Below are 23283 nucleotides of genomic sequence, written 5' to 3' on the forward strand. Positions count from 1 at the left end.
GAGCAAGAGTCAAGTGCTGTCAGACACCCAGGCCTCATGAGAGCCCAGGGGGATGGAGGGAGGGGTCCAAAATTTAGGGGCCTCACAATAACACGTAACAAAATGTCTCCATCACCTACCTCACTTATTCGAAAAAAAAAATTGGGATCTAGTCTACCATCTCAAAAAAAAAATATTACAAAAGCACACACTTCCACAAGATTACGTCCAAGCCGGAGATGGAACGCTGACATCTTTCCGTTGTGCAGGTGGCTCGGTAGATTGTCGCAATGCAGGATCGCGAGAGGCGGTGGCACCTTGGGGAGGCTTTCACACAGAAGTCGACTGACCATGGCTGATTGATGACGATGACGATCACGACGAGCGCAGCAAAGTTAATATTTATAACACTGAGTGCAATGTAAGCCGGGACAAAGTTGCTCCCTTTGACACTGGCGATTGGGCATGGGAAGAAAATGAGGACTCCTCAGCAAGCATGACAAGCCGGTCCATATTTCTCCCGACAGGCCTGCAAACAGTTCTGTAAACCTCCTACATTGAGGCTGCATCTAGCAACGGCATCTAGAACTCAAAGGACTCGAGCTCTACATGTTTCTCTTGAGATGCAGCGTGATTAAAGGTAATATAAACTTCATCGAGGGTAGCAAGCGTCGGCCTAATGTTGGACAACACAAGTTTCAGGCAAACTGTTTGAAACTCTTATACAACGAAGGCAATCGCACTGCGGAGCGTAGGGAGGGAAAGATAATAGCGGAGGGAGGCCGGGGTTTTATCTGCGAAGATTCTAAAGCGCCGATGGTTGCGCACGGGAGATAGCGAGGATGGCGTGGGAACTCTCCCGTGGGAGCAACACACGGAGCGGGCCGTACCGCACACACTCACTCCAGCACAGCCGCGCGTTGCACACACAACACACACTCACACAAAGATATCCCCCGTATAGCCTGAACTGACTGTTGAGGCAAGTGCTGTTAGCGAGCACCTATGAAGGTCGGCACGGCACACGAGGGGGATGGGTGGCCAGCACCACGCCTTTGTTTCCCCAGCGGTGATGGTTTACAACATCGTCGCTGGTGTTGGTCGTGAGCAGGAATCGAATTCGGGTCGCTGATCCTTCGGCGACCCGAGCACACTAACCGCGACACTACCACTCGAGCACAGCCGTGCATGAATACTTAAGCACAGACAGACAGACACACACACACGCCATATTCAGTGTTTTAACTCTGAGGTAGGAAGAGTTTGGAATGCAAGTAATCCTCTAGGCATTTACGCACTGTATTTAAACATTCAGAGTTTATTTTGGCTAAGAGAGAAGCCAGCACTTACCAACCACAACTGGTTGATGACTTAAGGTCTAAAAGTCATCAACGTGATGGGGTCCAAACTTGAATTTGTACATGTTCTTGTCAGCCTTGTAACTGGAGGCACTTTAAATACATTCATAGGCATGATGTCAATAACACAAGGGACATGTCCCGGGAGGAGAACCAACGTGTGTCATTCATCAGAGTAATATTTTCCTTTCTGGACGCACTTATCTGCTCGAGCAATCTACGGATTCCCCCGTTAAATAAATTCCTCTCCATATCCACAGGGTCCAATTCGGGAGGCAGCCTATAGCAGGAGCTTTTTCCCAGCTATATATATAAAAAAAAAATATCCCCGGGAATTTCCCTGACAACTGTCAAAAATGAGGACATCCTCGGTTAACTCCAGATTTCCAAGGAAATGTTGCCACAGTGCGATACAACGTGGTACCAAGCAACAACGTGATTAGCACCTCGCGATTGCCGAACATAATTGCCAAACGAAAATTAAGTTGGTGCGCGCTTGCTGAATGAGTTTGTGAAATAATCAAAAGACATTTTCACTTAGCCACAGTGGTATGAAGATGCATTGAGTTCGCTGAGCAGTAATTTGGCTAGTATTACTAATGAGCATTGGTCTCCGTAAAAATTGAACAAACCTCGCATATCGATGACTCCATTTGCTTGTGAGCAAAATAACTGCGGGATACGAGCTCATTTGTTTGCAAAATTGATTCGGCAGGTGCATTTATAAAGGGCGACACACTGCATGGCAGGTTTATGGGTGAGATTTACATTAAGACCAGTTACTGAATTAATCTCAAAGGACCTTCCAATGGACCACGTCTTCAACATCCTGACAGCCAAAGTGTCCAATTTAGTGGCAGCGCTACATGTCCAAATCCCACAACAATAGCATCTTTGCTCAGGTGCTTAAAATAATTAGAGGCTTTGATGAACCAACAGTGGCACAAGTACCTTCCCTTAGACCTGCAGTGGACAATGTAATGGATCCTCAAAGCAAGGAAATGCTCAGGACCCCAATCAGCTCAAGGGGCCCTGAATTAATACAATATTAGGGGTACATAAGATAATCAACTCAAATTTATATCACCTCGCCATAACAAGCTAATTAACATAAAAATATAATTAATATATGTAATCTGTCTTGTCTGAGTCTCTCTCCTCTCATCTCACTACAATGCCTCTGTTAGCATTTTTCTCATCTCCCAATATCTGTATCTCTGGTCCACATCTACTTTGTAATTCCACTGGGGTTCTATGAATTGAAAGGGGACATTGCTATAGTTATCTCTGCACAGGGCATCTAATGAGCCAGCACCACCAATGCCAACCTGGATAGCGCCACTGGCTGATTAGCTCAGAAAAAGTAAAGATCGCTCTTGCTGTATTTGTAACCCAGTGCTATGAGTACAATGTTCAGCAGATGCCCATGAATTCACAGTGTGCACACAATTTCAAGAGTAACCCACGAAATTCTGATGTACACACATTATTCTCCAATATTGTATTTTAGGGTTCGTGCAGATGTCAACAGTGTATGATTTTTACATTCAAGAACGTATTCAATAATGTCTTTTTTTTCATCAATTCACTCACCTGTGCGTTTACCTGACAGTTAAACTTTCTTGACTAAAAAAGTTGGGTAAACAAATACATTTGAGTAGAATCTGAATCTAAGCAAGCCCCCGACATGAGCACCATAAGCTTATATGACACTGGTGGGGGGAAGACGAGGCGATTTCTGATACAAGCAACACGTCAGATATGAGCGTAAAACGGGCCTTGCTCCCAAGGGTAATACTTGTATACTGCTTCTACTGTGCTTGCACGGACATTGTCATTCTACCACGAGTCCATGCCTTTTGTGTCCCCATGCCATATTTTGGATAAAATAACGAATTCTACTCAAAAGTAATTCATAAACACAATCACAAAAATACACTAGATGGCATTTTAAGTGAACATTTTTTTTCCGTGGAATAATCAGAATTCTGCAATGTCCCTATTTGTCTTTTTACCAAGTTATTTAAAAATATAAACACACTACAACTTAGTCTATAAAACAAAAAAAAACACAGTTATCATAAAACACGACTTGGCCCATTGCTCTTTAACTATAATTCCGTACAATTAATGTATATTTATGAATATAAATGGTCATATTTAAATAATGTCCCTAAATCTAGTGTCAACTGTGTTACCGAGAGAAATCCCCCCCCCCTCCTCTCAGCGGAAGAATGGATTAGTCCACAGGTCGCACGATGTTCAGCATGCGACCTTATCAGCAGGTACGTATCTAAGCAGTTTGAATCACCTTTACAGCTGTCTTGTCTCGGGGTACATTGAGTACTTCGTAAATAACACCTAGGTTGCACGGAGTAGAGCATAAAAAACAATCCAATATGTAATTAATGTTATAAACTATGTTAAATCTTTCACAAGAAGCAAACCGTGTGCTTCCCGTACTCTTTGCCACATGGGAAATTAGGGCCAAACTTTGTCTTGTAAGTCAACCCGGTAGTTACATGTTTAGAACAACAGACAGTAATGTGGTGACTGATTTTCAATGTTTTTACAAGGTGCAAAATAGTATTCTTCATCAATTGACCGATATGTGTGTATGTAGGTTTAACACGTAGGCTTTCACGACCAATATTACCCATAACACTCAAATTGGGAATGTTGTGGATTTACTCTCCAACACACCGGTGTGCTGTACTAGTAACAAAATGCCATGTTCTCTTTACGTGACAAACCTTACCAATTCGCTGTGTCGGGTGGTGGCGGGTTTAACAACACATTTATATTCATGTGGTCTAACCCAAAAAAAACCCCTCTATGATGGATGTGTGTATGTCTTTGTCAATTGTCTAGAGGGCAAGCTGTGTTCACTGGGCAACGGCGGCGTCACGTTATGTGTGTAAATAATGTGCATAGTCGTTGAATAAGCTTCATGGATTTTTTTAACCTTTTTTTTGGTGGTGGTGGGGGGGGCATAAAAGCTCATTGTATTTACAAAGAGTTTCATTAAGTATAAGAGTCAATGCGATAAACAAGTTTACACGCTGGCATACGTCAACAGCAATTCCTTATTATGTTTTTAAGTTGATTGTTTTTGTTCCTCCGATACAGCATATGGAAACAAAACATTTCCAGCTCAGCAAATTATCTTGTTGAGAGGCACTTGAACCAGCTGTTCATTTGTAAACCGTAAAACGTGAAACAATGCGTTTTAATGATGGTCTGCAAGCCTCCTCTCAGCAGCCTTGTCCATTCAAGGCGGACAGAAGCACACGACACAACACTGCATCGTGTTAAACAACACCGCCACCAATATCCAGAGGAATCGTGGCTTTACGTTACACGCGACATACAAATCGCCACGCGTATAGCTGTCACGATAATGATTACAATTGCACGAATGTTTGAAAAAAAATAGCGCATGGGCAAAATATTAATTTAATATGGAATTTCAAAATATCACCCATTAGCAACACACTCAGCCACCGCTGCTTCTTCGATGCAATGTTTACGGTGCAGTCCAGATGGCTGAATGCCAGCCAGACCAGTCAATGCCCAGGCTATAAAAACCATTCTGCATATGACTTACTTAAAGGCTTGGCTTTGCTACCTGCACGGTTGGCATGCTGTCGTCTGCCCAACCCACCATCCTCCTCCCCCCTCCCTCTGAGCACTGGCCCTGCATTAATACACAGGTTGAAGTTCCAACTTTGAACGAGCCAGGACAGAACTCCAATTTAATGCATGCCTATAACTGATTAGGGTAACTTCGGCATCCATCACTGTAAATGCCGCCTGTACCGTTACAGTTTTTAAAGCCCGGCTTGGGGGAAGATTAGATCAATTCAGTCCGTTCTGGTTTCCACCCAACTTATCCCCCCACGTGATTTAATGCCAAACAGACCCCACCACTAATGCAACAGGTACATACACTAATAATACCATGTTTTTTTTTATTAGACCGTTTAAGTTACATATGCTATTTTGACTCGAAAATCATATTTAATAAATATATTGTATTCATAAACGATTTATATATTTGTAATTTACAGCTTCTTCTTTATCTGCTTCCCTATCAGACATAGGGGTGTTGTTTGACCAGACTTCAACCACACTGGCCAGTGTAGGTGGGTGAATGTGGATGTTTAGGATCAGTTTACATATCACTTCACTACTGATGTTGGCCATGCCCAGGAATCAAACTGGCTGGGTACACAGCACAGTGGACTAAAAACCACTGCCCCACCCGCTCCTCGTTATGAAATTATAAGCTTGACTAACGTATTCTAAAAACATTCTAGTTTTACACGAAATGTTTTCAATCATTAGTTTATAGGGCCTTGTTTCTTTTTTGCTTCCATTTGAGAGAGCCCACTGAGGCGTCAAGTGTCTTTTGCAAGTGAGATCTTAGGTGAACAAGGAACAACTAACGTACTGATCGCAGATTCACTTGCTTTTCGAAGCGTTGGCTTTGGTTTTGATTGTTGTTTTCGAGCCAGCGAATGTACCTGAAAATAGAGGCCCGATTTTACCTTTGAATAATAACGCAATGTAAGGTGAGGCTATAAAACAGAACACCTCAAAAGGAAAACTACACTCAGCACTCCCAACACATGCATAGCCATCAAATATTAAATGAACATAAACTAAAGACAAACTAATATACTAAAATCAGAAGCTTGTTTTTGCATGAATTTACCTGTTGATACCTTTTTGCTTACATTAACATATCAAAAGCAGTCAATTAATTACATAAAAATGAATAAATATGTAGTCCGTGATATGATGTACATTAAATTTGTATTTAACATATAGATCCTAGATGAAATGTCTTTCATCTTACTATTTGCAATCACACCACACGGTCCAAGGGGGGTCACGCAAAGCGGGGCAGTGGCAGTAATAACTCTCCGAAGCAAATCAGAGCGGTGACAGAGGATGTCATCACCTAAAGATGGTGGGAATTTCAGTTAAAAATCAAAGCAAGTTCACTACAATTTTCTCGTGTCATCTGAAGATGCACTCGACTGTCAGGCCCGGGGATGCCCCAGCCAGTGACCTCACGACAGGTGTTGAATGTTGAAACGGTGGAGAGAGGAAAAGATCCGCGAAGAGCCATTTACAAAAGGGTTTAATATATATGACAAACAAAAAAAAAGAGTGTTTTTGGACGATTGTCCTCCCATTTCCAGTCAAAAAAAAGAAAGCACATTTCCAGGGAGAATCCTTTGTGCAAACACTCTTATCGATGAAAACTAATATAATTTGACATCATGCATCACACGATGGACATGGAGCTCATTTCAAACTGAATAAGTAAAGTGACACAAGGTACATATTTGTTTTAATTTGTAATAAAGGTAAGGAGAGCCCACTGATCCTTAAAGTGTCCTTTTTTCAAGGGAAAAAATTATTCATGCGAGCCATGTGTAATAATTTTGCTGTATATGTACATGTGCACAATTTACAGCAATTAGCATTAATCTGCTGTCCGGTAAAGGCCTCCAGTGCCATGGCATTGTGTTTCACCGTGATGGTCAGTGCCAGTTGATGAAGGGGTAGGGTGCAAAACCCGTTTTCGATTTTGCTCGGCCACCGATGTAAGCCATGACCGGATCACAAACCCAGGTCTCCGTGTTCGTGTCGCAGCCTGCAAACCACTTTGTTGTCACTCCACCAGACTATAATCCATCCGCACTCTTATAATTATCTTTATATACTGCATACTACTAATAATAAAGAGCTGTGTGTCTAAAGGAGTTTGTAAACACTTGTAATTTACACAATGGCAACAGTGAGTGAATTATGAAATCCCTCCTTAAGCAGGCCCATAATTGCCCCCCACTCTTGGCTGCTTCATATATATTTATCATATTCTTTGGGTTTTTCGATTAAAGCCACGTAGATAGAAAAGTAATACAATAATTTATTATAAAAGTAGAATGTATTATTACGTATTTATTATTTTTCCATCTACGTGGCTTTACCGAAAGACCCAAAGAATATGAATTCCTGCAGTCACGAAAGCTTTGTCAAGTTATATTTATTATAATTAATATTGAGAACATTTCTCACTTCTTTCACCCTTATTTCCCCCCCCCCCCCCAAAGGTAGAATATAAAAATGGGCCTTTTCCCCGGCAGAATAATGTAACTTCCATACAAACGGAGACAGCGCAGAGAGCAGCGGACGCTTCATAAACACAGCGGGAAAGGCAAAAAGCACGAGACGGAGAATCGAGGGCATCAAAATGACATTTTCTCCTGACACTGCCCAACAAACTTTACTACTGACCGCTGGAACACAAAAAAGTAGCCATGGCAAGGCAGCACCGATAAACCGGGGATCTCGTTAAAGTGTCCAGCACAATGACAACAGTAAGGCTGATGGACACACAAAAGCTGCTTTATCCCTCACTAAGTTATAGTTACCCAAGCCGCATCCCTCTCCTCAATGTTCTAGTGTTCCGTGACTTGCGTTCATAGAAAAGACAGGGAAACTACTGTCAATCGGAGGTTAACCACGTGGGAGTACACGCGTGTCACATTTCCATAATTTTATCATCGTGGTCACTTAATTACGCCTTCAAATTTCACCGAGACGTGTTTTTTTTTAAATGTCGCGAGAGAGGAATGCATAACATCACTATTGCAGTCCTTGCAACAGATTTCATATTTATTTTGTGCAACCAGGTGAGACGAGGATAGAGTAACCTGGGTCACCGAGATTTCGAGGAATAAAAAGTACAACGATGAGGCAAGCAAAAAGTCAAAACATGCAAAATCTAAAATATTGCACTAAACCTGAAATCAAAGTTAAATCAAAGCTACATGTTACAATTTCGAGCGGCGCAAGTTGTCTCAGATAGAATTATGTTTAGACTGATCATTGTATAATTACAAGCGCAAGTTGCAGAAATGCTAGACATTTAACAAATATAATAGGGTGACAATGTAAACAGACAAGGATACGTGGAGTCAATTGCAATTGCAAGTGAAGTGATCATAAAGTATTGACAGTTGACCATCAAATTGTGATCTGGATGGGAGAGTAATCAAGGCCATTTTTGAAGTGAAAGAATTCCAAGGTGTTTACGGGATTCACAGAGAACGAGTGTGGTTTTCCGCTCTGTACAGTGGACTTCAGTGCCGTGTAACATCTAAGATTGAGGTTTGACAAGCTTATGCAATGACCATGCCAACCTGCATTGGTACGTGACAAAGTACACCCAAGGCAACATGATTTTAACATTTACTTTGTCTTATTTTTGTATGCAGTATTTGAAAAAAGTGCATTGCATTCTGGTGGGGGGGGGGGGGGGGGAGAGGCAGGGGTTCGCACACTGTGCTCTGAACCGTGCAAGCCGAATTATTTTCCCAGCCATGGCTGACATCAGTGGGCGGACATAACCGAACCATTTCACCGACGCAATGCATGGCCAACATAGGATAGGGAGGCATTTATCCAGCGGTATGTTGACAAAGGGCTGTAAATATTTTTTTTTATTACAAATGCAGTGCACTCCCACAAACATTTTGGTTTCATTTATCACAGCCATAGATCTACTCTGCAAAATATCGTTAATTAAATTGGGCGCATTTCTCATTTTTTATGCCACTACAGAAAGTCCCCCTTATCCTCAACGGAGGCCCCCCGACTCTTGCTTGCACCACTCCTCTCTCTCCGTGTCACTCAGTAATGAACTGCGAGGTACTTGATCACAGATCCGCAGTTCACTTCCCCGTAGACAGAGAGATCCCACGGCACGCCCCAAAGCAGCAGCAGCAGCTCATCGTTACATATCATCCGCGGCGACCCAAACTTCTCGCTGGTGGGTGGAACACCCTCCGGTGTGAATGGACGATCTGCATAATGGTCTCGTAAAGGAACTTTAAAAACACAAACTGACATTTCAGTAAAATAATACGTTACTATATTTTCTTGCATATTATTTGAGATCCTAGGTAATACAAGCATCTCAAACGCGGCAAAAGGCGATTGAACGCTTACAAGTGTGTGAAGAAGGGTGGAGAGGTGCATGCCTGGAATTACAAACAGAATGAGGAGCTCCTGAATCATAGAACAAACACAAGTTAGCGACATCATACAGATTTGCTTAAGAGAATTGGGATTGGTTTGGACACATCACCAGCAGGGCTGATGGCATCTGGTCAAGACGTATGAATGAGTGGCAGCCAGGCCAGCCACGCCAGCTGTGGCTCACCAGGCCAGCTGTGGCTCACCAGGCCAGCTGGGCCAGCTGTGCCGGCCGGGCCAACCCCGGCTCTCCGGGCCGACTGAGGCCAGCTGCGGCCCACTTGGCCAGCCACGGCTCAGCGGGCTAGCTGCGGCCAGCTGTGGCTCACCGGGCCAACAGGGCCGGCTGCGGCCTGCTGAGCTAGCCACGGCTCGCCGGGCCAGACGCGCTCCACGTCCGCCGGTGAATGGCGCCACTTATTCGCCGGCATTTATTGCTTTTTGAAACGCAAATGGCACTTTTGGCAAATTTTAATCCTCCCCCTTCTGATTTCTGGGAACAACACTTTGCCTTTTCTGTAACAAACGTGTATAAATAAAGTCTTACATCATCATGTGGGCTCTCGGCGAAGTTGCTCTAAGAGGCTACGGCCATTGCACATTGGAGTAGCGGTAAATAATAATGTTGTTTGGTTGGTACTGTTGTTTTTTGCCAATTTTGCTCCATGGGAACACACATTGTACCATTTATTACTCGGACAAAAATACTATACCTTAAACAAAATGCACATCTCTTCAGATGCCCCAGTGTCCGTGGATTTCATTTTAAAGTTCAATTCACTATACGGTATACATTTTAGATCTTAGTTATCCATTTCACGTTCGTAATGAAGCACGGAATCTCATATTTTGAAAAAAGTGAGCTTTTGGGTGTCTGTCAGTTAGGAAAAGATATTTTAACGTGTCTAAATTATGTGGAAATTCAAAATAAAGGATAGCAGGAGAGAATTTTAGCAAAGAAATATGAACACGGTGGATTTTTTTTTCCCTTAAAAACTGACATAGCTCTCATCAAGTTACTTGCAAGGTTTCAAATGGCCGGGTTTACACATTCAGAATTCATTCTGGAAGTTAATGATGTCCGTTTTTAAATGGCATAATCTAAAAAAACAGAAAGGCAAAGCTGATCAAAACAAACATCGTCATGTTTAACGACAGGCGCACAACTTGCATTATCCCTTTGTTTATTACATATATATTTTACATCTGAATTATGATTTTGTTTCATAAAATGCTGCTCGAACAGCTCATATGCAACAGGCGCAATATATCTATAAACTGGTGTTTTTCACAGCGTGGGGCATCCCGTAAGCCTGCCTCCTCTGGATAATGCTGTTTATTAATGTGTATGACTTAGTTGCAACAGGGGTCCCATTTGACTTGAAGGTCACATTTTCTATGACTGCGAAAGTGGATGTCATGGCATGAAATCTAAAAGGTCGGTGAATTTGGGGGCACAGCAAGAACGTCCGCAACAATTACCCCCCCCCCCTCGCCTTTTACGAATGCAGAAAGTCTCCGTGTGTGCTCCCTCCTGGTGACTTTTAAGTTGCGGTCAGGAATCATTCCACTTTGTGTTTTTATTTTATTTTTGCACATGAAAGGTTTATTCGTGATGATATCCCCTTGGCCAAGGTGAAGACGGATTGTTGTTGATTTTTTTTCATATTTTGTGATATTCTCATTCCGCAGCCTCATCCAATCCTGGCTCGAGGCTACAAATGCACATACCTAGGGATAATTTCCTGTCTACACAGAATCCGAGAATTAGTGCGCTGGGCGTTAACGATTTTGTTGACACAGCGAACCGCGGATTGAATAATTCCAGCCACGAAGGGGAATGCGCCATGTGGAGTGGCTGCGCTCTTATCCTTAAAACTCCGGGCACCACTCCTTCGACATCAAGGGCCCTGCTGCTGCTGCTGTTGATGATGTATTCGCACGGCTTCCTGAATACTTAGTCAGCACCTGATCAATCCGCGACCGGTTTTGTCGAGAACGTCTCAACGTCTTTGAGAAAGGTCAACACCGCTGCCATTCCCCAGTGGAACCGTTGAACAAACCACTAAAGCTGCCCTTGGCCATGTCTTGAAGAAGCATTTTGCTCTGGAGTGATCACTAAATGACCTTCGAGCAGCCAGAAAGTTTACCCACTTGGCTAAACAGTGCAAATGTCCATTTTAAGCTGTTCCTGTTTTGACCAGATGTTCAAATAAAACCAACGGTTTAAAAGCTGGCCCTCTCGACATGACAAAAAAAAATGTGCGTGCGTTGTAATTTTCAAGACAGGCGGCACAAGAAACGCAAAGCCGCCTCCGATAGCATTTCGACTGACGCTCGGTTGCTCTTACCAAGAAAACGCTCTCGTGTGCCACTCATTGACAAATTAACCGGCAGCATTAAGTAACATTCCCAGAAACGGACGCTTCTCTGCAAACAAGCAGCTAGCGCGGCATAATGGGAGCTGCCCCAGATAACAAAAATATTCAATATCAATAAATATTTTTTTCCCGAATCAGAGTGCCAACCCCCACCCACGCCATCCGAGTTCAGGGCACAGGGCTACAAATATGAAACGAGCGACTTCTAAGCCGGCGCTCCCTCTCAGAATAAAGCGAGCAATGTGTTCGATCCCCATGGAGAAGCCCTCCTCTTTCGTATGCACATTCTACCATGTATGATGAAAATATTAAATGCATTATTTATATGAGAATATAAATGCATTATGTGGTATGGAATATTTGCAATAGTTTACCGGCATTTATCAATACCACCGAAGGATGAAGGACACCAGGCTCGTAGCACAATGACCATTGTCACCACCCTCGAATTTGCTATATGTATCATTGATTAAATATATGCTTTTACGTACGAATCAAAACAGTCGGTGTTTATTTTCGCGATTACACTTACGTCGTTAAAGTGTATAATTCATAACTCCCCCCCCCCCCACCAAACCGATCCTCACCCATTCAGAAGAAATGTCCAGTGGAGTGAAATAAGTCTTTAAAAATACATGCCGAACCATAAAAAATACACAGACGCACGCATTTCCCCGTAAACCCACTCTCGCGTAGTGTACACGGGGATTGTTGCGGTAAAGTGCAGATGAAAAGTGTGAGCAAAAAAAAAATGTGAGTATCCAAGCGAGCGTTACAACGGGGGGTTTAACAAAGCAGCGAGCTCGGTGGTGGAGCTTCGCGGGTGGAAAGTAAAACACGGCGAAGAACGCTTCTGAGCCAATAACGCAAAGCAGGACACGGGGGGGGGGGGGGGGGGCTGCGGGGTCAAGGCAACGAACCCTCAGCCACGCGTCAGGAGGCAGTGGCATACGGAGCAGGTGCCGTGACAGTGTTGCTGCTTTTACCTCCGCAGCTATGATTGGGATTTGTACCGATAATGATAATTCTCCCGAGAGGGGAAGTGATATCCGTTTTTTTATTTCTTCAAAAGTTCGATTGATCACAAATGTTTGTTTGTTTTTGTATCGGAATGATCCAGAATCCGGAAGTGATGTCAGCAATGCAAGCCTGACTGCTGATGAGGTCCAGAAAGTTGAAACCGGTCCAGAGCGCTTAAATAAATGCTGCTGCTGCTGCAGTATAATATTGGCCTGGAAACCAATAGGCTTATGGGCTAAAACAAATATCTGTTTTATATACATATATAGGCATAAAATAAAATTCTACATGTATAGATACATTATTGAGGTTCAGCGTCAAACCACCGAGGCTTGCATCGCGTCGGTCAGGCTGGAGTTGTGCCAGGCAGCCGAACGCTTTGTAGCGACTTCCACACGTTGCAACTCTTTTAACGATGGCCTCACACAGATGTTGATGTTCTCCTGTCACGATTGGAGTCGACAGCGGCGTATTCCGGGCGCTTTGGTCTCGGACGCAAAATCGGGGCAAGCCTGGGTTAGTGCTCGGATGGGTGACAGGTTGTCGTCAAGGTAGGTTGGATAATGTGGCGGGCAGCGGAGGGAAAAAATAACCCTCGGTCGTACGATACTTGTGTGCTCTGCTGTTTGTGCTTGCGGGCTCCATAAACCAGTACTGGGACCAGCATTTGTGTAATTTGGTCAACATACCACTCGCATAGCCATGGGGAGGGCTCTCATCCAGCAGTCACTCCACTGCTGGATGAGGGGCAACCCGCACGTATAGGACTGATAGTCCCAGCTCTAGACCTAAATCACACAGCTACACAACAAATTACCTACACCAACCATAGGCAACCGAAGGAAAATAAAATAACCTTTTCCATTGACGACAGCCAGCCCGCATCCAATTGTTAAATAACGCCGCTTTTATTACATCAAAATACGAGGTATTCTTACGTGACTGCAAGGTAATATTTGAACTTAAGGAGGACTTCAAGAACGAGCAGTGGCAGAGCACCGCTAAAATCAACTAACACGGGCAATCAAAATAACTTGGCTGCGTGCAGTCCCCAACTGCAAAGCAGCTTCAAAGTGAGGTGGGGAAAAAATACGTTGCGGTAAAACAAGCCAAACAAATAAACAATACACTCGTTTTGGATTGAGCAGACGTATAAATCCCCAAATGGAATGAAGTGACAACACAATAGGGGATTCGGGCAAAAGGCAAAGGATGAAATTCCCGCTAATAGCTGCTAACAAGGCAGCTGGGAGAGGGAACTATTTGGTTCTCTGAGGTTTGTTTCGGTCGCTTGATCCTGGCAACCCACCTCACTCCCACCAGCTTTTTCCCAACAGTAGCGAAGCCTCCGAATCGTCAAACGCCGTTTTGAAAATACTGTGCGTTCAGAGTAAACGTTCAGTGTGACGTGGCGTGTAAACATGGCTCAAGACGGAGGTGTGAATCGGAGGCGATACTCGGAGGCGGTAAAGGGCCTGTGTGACTTTCCTCCTCCCCGAAACACAAAACACGTCACCGCCCGTTGCTTAGAAGCTGACATTTTTGCATTAAAATTCATATAGGCGACGCGTAAATCCACTCAACAAGCATTGCCATTTCCACTTCGGACAGATCATAGTGTCTATCGATACGGGTATTTTTTGTACTATATACAAGTGATACTTGCTGGGTGGTTTTTAATATTACATGAGCACAACTTATGCGTCACATGCACATTTCTACACAAACAAAAAGAGTGTGCATATATACACTCACAAAAGGTGAAAAATAGAGGTAAAATAATTCCAGGTTCCAATACAAATATTTCAGAATCAGAATTTTTTTATTACTCGAGTCCACACACGTGGGGGGTGGCTTTTCCCCAAACGTAATTCCGAGTAAGAATTTCCCAGAAAGACGTGTGCATCAAAGATCTAGACAATAGTGTGGATCAAAAACAAACGTTATATTAAATAAATCCCCGCTACTCTCACGTTTTTTTTTTACTGATGCATTTGGCGTCGGATTTCCGATCGGCACCGATTTCTGACGGAGGGAATTCAGGCAAGCACGCAAATGGAAAAATTGGCCATGGGAAATTCAAGTTCCAGCCCATACGACCATAATGACAGCCACTGCGAGGAGTACAGAAACAAGGACCCCTTTGGTCCTCCATGTTCACTTTCATTCAACAAACCAGGGGTGAATCTATATATTTTTTAAAAGTAGTTTGCAAAGAAAGATGTTGCCACTTCACCACTGGGCCGTTCACAGTCGTGGTAAAAGACGGAACCATAGCAACTCAAAGACCACTTTTCTGTACTCATTCTGCGCAGCCGCCACCACCACCACCGAAATGGCCTCAAATTTGTCGCAAAGCTATTATTTTACACAATTTAAGGGAATGCTCAAGACTGACCAAATGGCAAACACCTATATATTTGCCCTCACCTAACAATGCCAGTGCAGGCTATTCTCTTCAGGAACACACAACCATAATAACTTTACACAATTTAACAAGTAAATTTTTGACCGTGCATGTATTGTCTGCTGTATTATCATTGCATTAGTTATTATTTGGAAGTCGAATGCAGAAGCCATTTAATGGGAATTGCTATTATTATCACACCGAAATATATTAAAAGCAGCAACATTGTACGTATTTGTAAGCACACCGTGTGCATAACAGCAAAAATATTCTTACGTTTTATTAATTACAGACACATTAGTCTTCCGTACAATAACCATATTAACCACATTCCACCGTTCGCACTACACCACAGAAGTATAGACATACAACGATACTCGAATGCGTATTTTAAATTGCCGAAGAATACTACAACAGCAGCAATCTCACATCGCGGCAAATATGAAATTAGCGACGAGCGAAACATTGTACGATTTACTCGTGCGCGGATATCACTTACGGTACTTTGCAACTGTGAAGGCTTCTGGTCAAAAGCCACGGGAAAGCTGAAGGGAGGCAGCCACCAGGGCTAGCTTATAGCCGAGCTTATAATGGAGCTGTCCTATGGTCGTATATTCTGCCATAAAGCAATCGGAAAAGACCAACCGGCTGGCTTGATTGTCCATTACGGGTTTATGCATCCCTCTTGGCCACAGGAAGATGGGCGGAGAGGAAAGATCAGCCGATCAGCACATTTGGCCGGGGCTAAATGGGCCCCATCTTCTTATGCAGCCCCAGAATATGGCATTTACAAGCCCAAAGCACAAACACAGGACACACAAAATGTACATTTAAAACCGCTCACATTTTCCATTGCCAATACCATCATCTTACCTATAAAAGTAATTCGTTGTCTGTGTGTCTGTCTGTCTGCGCGGGTACCTTGACACGTTTTTAACTGACAAACTATGGGGTTTACGTATCAAAAAGTACATGGATACCATGCCGTATGCCCCGGGACGAAAAAGCACTATTCGTATTTCACATGTCAACTTTAAAGTAGTTAAACTAACAATTTATTCCCTATTCTTTGGTTCTTTCGGTAAAGTCACGTAAGTGTCAAATAAAATAAATCACGACGTTTCGATCGCAACACAAGCGGTCATCCTCCGGTGGAACAAATATAATCACTTAGATAGAAAAATAATAATAAAAAGAAAGTGAATAAAAAAACGTTAACCACTTATGTAGACTGTAGCCTTTCAAAACCATCACTTTACCCTACATTTCAGGGATCACAAAAAAGATCTCCAAAATCTTGAATAAACACAAGATCCAGGTCCGATTCAACACATTACATAAAATCCGTGATCTGGTTCCGTCTGTAAAAGATGTGGCTCACATGACATTGACTTCTCCAAGACAGAGGTTCTTTGCAAGCCATCTGGCTACCATGAAAGATTCGTTCATGAGGCTATCCACATATACAAACACAGACAATTTCAACCGAGAAGATGGATTCTGGCTTAGCAATCATTGGAAGGATTTGATAAACCATTTCGGGTCTTAATTGATTGTTCACGCTTATGGTGGCTTTCAGACCGTATCCATTATTTTCGTCTCCCCCCTCCTCTTTGCCGAACATAGATGGACTCGTCCATCTGAATAACTGGCAAATCGCTCTCCATGGTGCTAACGTAAAAAAAACGCCACTTTTTCAAATTTTCTTGCTGTGGTTTTCACACCTGATGATGATCGCTTGTGTTGCAGTCAAAAGGTCGTGAGAATTTTATTGTTTTATATTTGTATTATTTTATTGATTCCCTTCTACGTGACTTTACTGAAAGAACCAAGAATATTAATCCTTGCAGTCACGAAAGTTTTAAATCAAAATTGTGTTTTCTTGTTACCTTACCCTAGTTCACACTTCGTTCTGACACCAGGACGTTTTGTTGGCACTGCATGTTCCATGCTTCCACAACCGTAGCTCTTGTGCCACGCCCACTTATTTGAAACCTTTAAAAACGGTTGCCTTCGGTGACCTCTCCTTCTTTCCTCCTGAAGACGATCGCTTGTGTTGTGATCGAAACGGCGTGATTGTTGCTTTTTTATCTTTTTATTATTTTACTGAAAGAACCAAAGAATAAGTCTACATTATAGACTGCCAGTACGCTCACTCAGGTTAAGAACCAGGCTACAGTCTACATTATAGACTGCCAGTATGCTCACTGTTGAAAAACTATTGCTACAGTCTACATTATAGACTGTCAGTACACTCACCAATCTAGACGAGGCCGGGGGCTCTGCACGGGACTAGGCCTCACCACGACACTCTGTGAAGTTAGTAGTTAACTGCTATAGAGTCGATATATACTATTATAGAGTTGGTATATACGACTATAGAGTCGGTAGATACTACTGCAGAGTTGGTACATGCTACTGTAGAGTCATATAGATACTGTTTAGAGTGAGCAGATACTGCTATGGAGTAAGCAGATACTGCTATAGAGTCAGCAGATACTATCGAGTTAGTAGTTACAGTACAACTATAGTCAGTAGATACTACTATAGAATAATTACATGCTACTATAGATTTCATAGATACTACTGCAGAGTCAGTAGTTACTACTATAGTCGGTAGATACTATTATAGAGTCGGTATATAATACTAAAATCTGTAGATACCACTATAGTCAGTATATACTGCTATAATCAGCAGATACTACTATAGAGTCTGCATATACTATTATAGAGTCTGTAGATACTGATATAGAGTCAGAAGTTACTACTATAGAGTTAGTTACTACTGTAGTCAGTGGATACTACTATAGAGTTAGTAGATACCGCTATGGAGTTAGTAGTTACTACTATAGTCAGTAGATACGACTATTGAGTCAATAGATACTTCTATAGATTCAGTATGTACTAATATAGTCATTAGATACTACTGCAAAATCAGTAGTTACTACTATAAAGCCGGTAGATACTACTATAGAGTCGGTAGGTATTACTATAGAGTTAGTAGATAATACTACAGCCAGTAAATTCCACTATAGTCAGTATATACTGCTGCAGAGTCAGTAGATACGACTATGGAGTCAGATACTGCTATAGAGTCTGCAGATACTGCTATAGAGTCTGCAGATACTACTATAGTATCAGCAGATACTACTATAGTATCAGCAGATACTACTATGGAGTTCGTAGTTACTACTAGAGTCAGTAGATACTACTTTTGAGTCAATAGATACTTCTATAGATTCAGCAGGTACTACTATAGTTATTAGATTCTACTGCAGAGTCATTAGTTTCTGCTGTAGAGTTGGTAGATACTACCGTAGAGTCAGTAGATACTGCTATAGTCAGTAGATAATATTACAGTCAGTAGATTCCACTAAAGTCAGAAAATACTGCTGCAGAGTCAGTAGTAACTACTACAGAGTGAGTAGATACTGCTATAGAGTCAATAGATACTACAAAAGATTCAATAGGTACTACTATAGTCATTAGATACCACTGCAGAGTCAGTAGTTACTACTATAGAGTCGGTAGATACTACTGTAGGGTCAGTAGGTACTACTACGGTCAGTAGTTGATACTACAGTCAGTAGATACTACTATACAGTCAGTAGCGACTACTGGGCTCAGTAGATACTACTGTACAGTCAGTAGATACAACTACAGAGTCAGCAGATACTACTAAAGAGTAAATAGATACTACTATAGAGTCAGTAGATACTACTGTAGAGGCAGTAGATACTACTATAGAGTCAGTAGATACTAATCTATTGTATGTAGGGTGTGTAGGTATATATGCCTACGCGGGGGTAAAAATATTTTTTTAAGGGGGGGGTCGACAATTTTCCGACACATTTTAGATCAACTATTTACCCCCCACTTTCTACAACTTTTGGGACTTCTACAAGCCTCTTATAATTCTTGATGAAGGACAAATGGACAGACAAAAGGCACGCCAGGCTTTCACAATAGCTTCTTATTTGTGTATGTTTTTAAGATAAGTTTTGAAATATATATTTTCCCCGGGCAATGCCGGGTACTTCCCGCTAGTCATAAATAAATCTGGTTTTATTTCTTGCTGAATTGGCTAATACTGTCACCGATGATAAATCGGACGTTTTTATTTTTGCTTTTAGATAACTTCAGTACATTTTAAGATGTGAAATTACCTACTATAATTACCCAGACATGTCTATCTACACAATCCGCAAAGCCATCACCTCAACCGTGAGGAAGGAGCCATCTGAAGATCCAATCAAAACTATCACCTTGCCTTACATAACAGGGATAACCAAAAATATTTCCAAAATCTTGAACAAACACAAGATCCAGGTCCGATTTAACACAGTGCATACAATTCGTGATCTGATCCCATCTGTGAAGGACAAGATTCCTGACATGCAATATCCCAGCGTCTACAAACTAAGCTGTATCTGCAGCAGCAGTGACATTGGGGAAACTAAATGACATGTCTTGGACCGTGTTCATGAACATAAGGCAGATCTGAAAGACGGCAGGACCAATGCTTCTGCCGTGGCTTATCATTACTTTGATGCGGCTGGCTCACATTAAATGTATTTCTCTACGGCGATGGTACTTTGCAATCCGACTGGCTATCAACAAAGATTCGTTCACGAAGCAATCCATATATACAAAGGCACAATTTCAACCGAGACGACCGTTATAAACTCAGCAATCATTGGAAAGATGTCATCAACCACTTTGGGTAATGACTTGATTTGTGTTTTCTTGTCAACCTCTACCATCTACAGTGTAGATGAGGTGCAATGCCCCCCCCCTATTTCTACCCCCCTCTCCCCCCCTATCTCTACCCCCCCTCTCTCGTTCCCTATATCTACCCCCTTCCTCCCCCATTGTCTACTCCGACGTTAGCACTGGCTGCCCAGCCCATGCTGTTCATCCCGCCCAGCTCTCCTCCTCCTCCTCACAACTCCTGTCCCCCGCCCACTCACTTTGGAAACCCTGATAAGCAGTTGTATTTGGAGGCTTGCCCCCCTCTTTCTCTCCGCCTGGTGAAGACCGCTTGTGTTGTGATCGAAACGTCGTGGGATTTTGCTTTTATATTTTTTTATATTTCCATTTTAATTTTCTATCTACGTGACTTTACCGAAAGAACCAAGAATGTCTGTCAATCCCGCACGTGACGTCACTCCACATGAGGCCCAACCCCCTGCGTGACGTCACTCCACATGAGGCCCACCCCCCTTCATTAATATTCATGAATGGGTGGATTTTTACACTCACGCAGAGGAAGGTCGAGCTGAATTAAATAATTTATTACGCAAAGTCGCTTCAAATATGACGTTTCTTTACAGAAAGTGACGGTAAAAAAATAAATCTATGCAGCACAGTGCTACATCCGTGCGTGACTTCACTGCAAAAGAGCCCCCGCCCCCTTCATTAATATTCATGCCCGCGTGGAAATTTACACCAACGCACAAGAAGGTCGCGCACTCCACATGCCGCACCCCTCCCCTCATTAATAACCATGAGCGGGTGACGTCACTCCACATGGGGCAACCCCCCAGCCTCATTAATAATCATTAATGAGCTGAACAATTTTTCTTTTGAATATTTAAGATGTACTGTAATATACACCCGTCCTTGGGTGGGCAAAAAAGCTAGTGAACTAAATAAACTATGATTTGCAGCTTCTTGTGCACTCTCAATGCAATACGTTTCAGCACTTAAACCACAGCAAATGAAAGCACTATATTTCAGAGACATAAAGGCTACTTATCATCAAAATATAGAAGGCAAATAAAAAAACATTACATACTCTTTGGTTCTTTCGGTAAAGTCACGTAGGTAGAAAAATAATAGATCACGACGTTGCGATCGCAACACAAGCAATCGTCATCAGGTGGGACAACCACAGCAAGACAAAAACATTATTCTCCCAATACAATTTTTAACATCAGGGGTGCGATTCACATTTTGACTCGGGGTGGAGTGCTCAATGTTGGCCGAACGAAGCTAACTCTGAAGCGTGCCCTTGTGTGAATGGTGGGGAGGGTCTTCACAACTCAGGGGTTGTGGTACGACATGGTCGGTGTGAAAACAACATCAACGAAAGTTAAAACGCCAAGCAGAATTTTATTAAGCTGCAATTGCCTCTTCTCTATCGTCTTTTATCCGTTGTGCATTCGCAAACTACTGGACGATCTGTAATATCGTACAGGCGAGTCTGCACGTGTAGCAATCTCTTAGTGGCTGTAGGTGAACTTGAAAGTATTTCTTAGTTCACTTAAACTGCAGCAGACGCGTGCACAGGCACATGCTATCGTTACGAGTGCGCGCATTCACTAAAAACTGGCAAATGTTGAGAAGAAAACAAAACAATTCCACTGCCGTTAAACATTCTACCATTATTGAGACGCGACAACGGACATGTTTCTTTGTTAAGACAATTAATTCATCATTTTTTTTGTTAATAATAATTTCAACTTTTAATGCAGAACTGCACAGTATTCACTCAGTGTAAAAAAAGAGAGCGAACGACTTAAGAGGCGTGAAGAAGCAGACACGCGGGAAGGCCCGAGTCATCATTTAATTAATGTGCTTTACACGTGCTTGTAAACTGGAGCACCTGGAGAAAACTCACGCATTTGAGGGGGCAACGCCGTATCCCATGCAGATGGAACGGGTGGAGTCCGCATTGTTCCATCCAACCTTCTCCTCCTGGCTAGCCAAGGCATGGGATGGTCTTGACACCCCCCAGTTTCAGTTTCACTTCATTTCAGTTTCATTTATTTTGGTATAGCCCTGTGAGCCATTCGGCTCTTGAATCGGATGCAACCGCAACAAACAAAAAACAAAAAACATGAACAAGAAAAACATCTAAAAGTGACTATGCGCAAACAGAAAAATCCAGGAAAAAAACAGCAAAAATCTTCCAGAAAAAGCACCGTACACCAACGCTGTGTACAAAATCCCAGTGGGATGCAAGTCAAACAACAACAACCACAAGACAAGTTAGATTAAAGCCATCAGTCTAACTCCGTACTACAATAAAAAAAGACATGGCCAAACCAAAAAACTTTTCTAAATCACCAAAATAAAGACATAAAAGCAATGTAACGGTAATCATAGGAACTGTGACCTAAATTTCACAATAAACGACATACACAACATGTACCACCAAAGTCTGTAGCCATAGCTGGCTGCATGAGTCACTCCACAACAGCACCTTTAAAGATCAGCACAGTGCCACAGGAAGGCACTGTCACAATGTTCGTGTAATCCACCAACCACTCGCTCCCACAGTGCTGGATTGCAGGCGTGCGCCACCAGTGCCCAGCGCCACTGTGCCAACCGGCCCATTCCTTAGGCGGAGCAACTTAACGGTTTGTCATTTTACCCGAACGTTAGTTATCCTTGGTTGTACCGCCAGTGTCACGTCAGGAGACGATCTATGCATTTGGATCTTGCTCAGAGCAGTGCTACCCTTTGATTTCGGAAGTGGACATCACGGAGCTTCAAGTTATCCTCTGTCCAACACGTTGGGAGGCAACACTTGTCCTGCCCACACTGCATGCATGATAAGTCAGACCGATATTCTATTCCTCAGAGGCGGAATTGGAGGCGTATTTATTTGCGGAACCAAACGTGTGGCTTCTGGGTCACCTGGTCACCTCAGATGAAACTTAATTTTAGTTGTGATGGCTACTCCGTAACTCTTCCAGCTGATTCACGCAACCCCCCCCCCCCCCGATGTGATATTAAATTGCAAAGTGTACAGTTGCTATTCAAATAACGGAGTGGTGGAGTTTGGCTGCAGTGAGAGAGAGAGAGAAAAGAGCAGACAGGATAACACAAAGTGGGAAAATAGAGCAGAGAGATAAAGAAAGCGCACACCTCATTAATCATTAATACTGCCGTACGTAAAACAAAATAAGTCTAACGTTTCAAGAGACAGCTCTTCTTCAGAGCACGGAACCGTAGGTTCAGAAGAGGGCTGGGTATCGAGAGCAGGGAGAAACAGAGGTAACAGTCGGAGAAAAGTAAACAAGGATAGACAAGGAGACACCAATAACCACCAATAACAGCAACAGCAGCAGCGACG

At 42.7% G+C, this 23283-nt stretch overlaps 1 protein-coding gene across 13 annotated transcripts in view; it reads right to left on the bottom strand.

Annotated features, from left to right (window-relative positions):
* The window catches only part of LOC116952152 (teneurin-4-like), a 430454-nt gene that overhangs the window by 374345 nt on the left and 32826 nt on the right, over nucleotides 1–23283 (bottom strand). The window lies entirely within an intron of this gene.

The sequence above is a fragment of the Petromyzon marinus genome, chromosome 45 (assembly GCF_048934315.1).
Source record: "Petromyzon marinus isolate PM22_M1 ecotype Great Lakes invasive population chromosome 45, UKy_Petmar_22M1.pri1.0, whole genome shotgun sequence".
Taxonomy (NCBI): domain Eukaryota; kingdom Metazoa; phylum Chordata; class Hyperoartia; order Petromyzontiformes; family Petromyzontidae; genus Petromyzon; species Petromyzon marinus.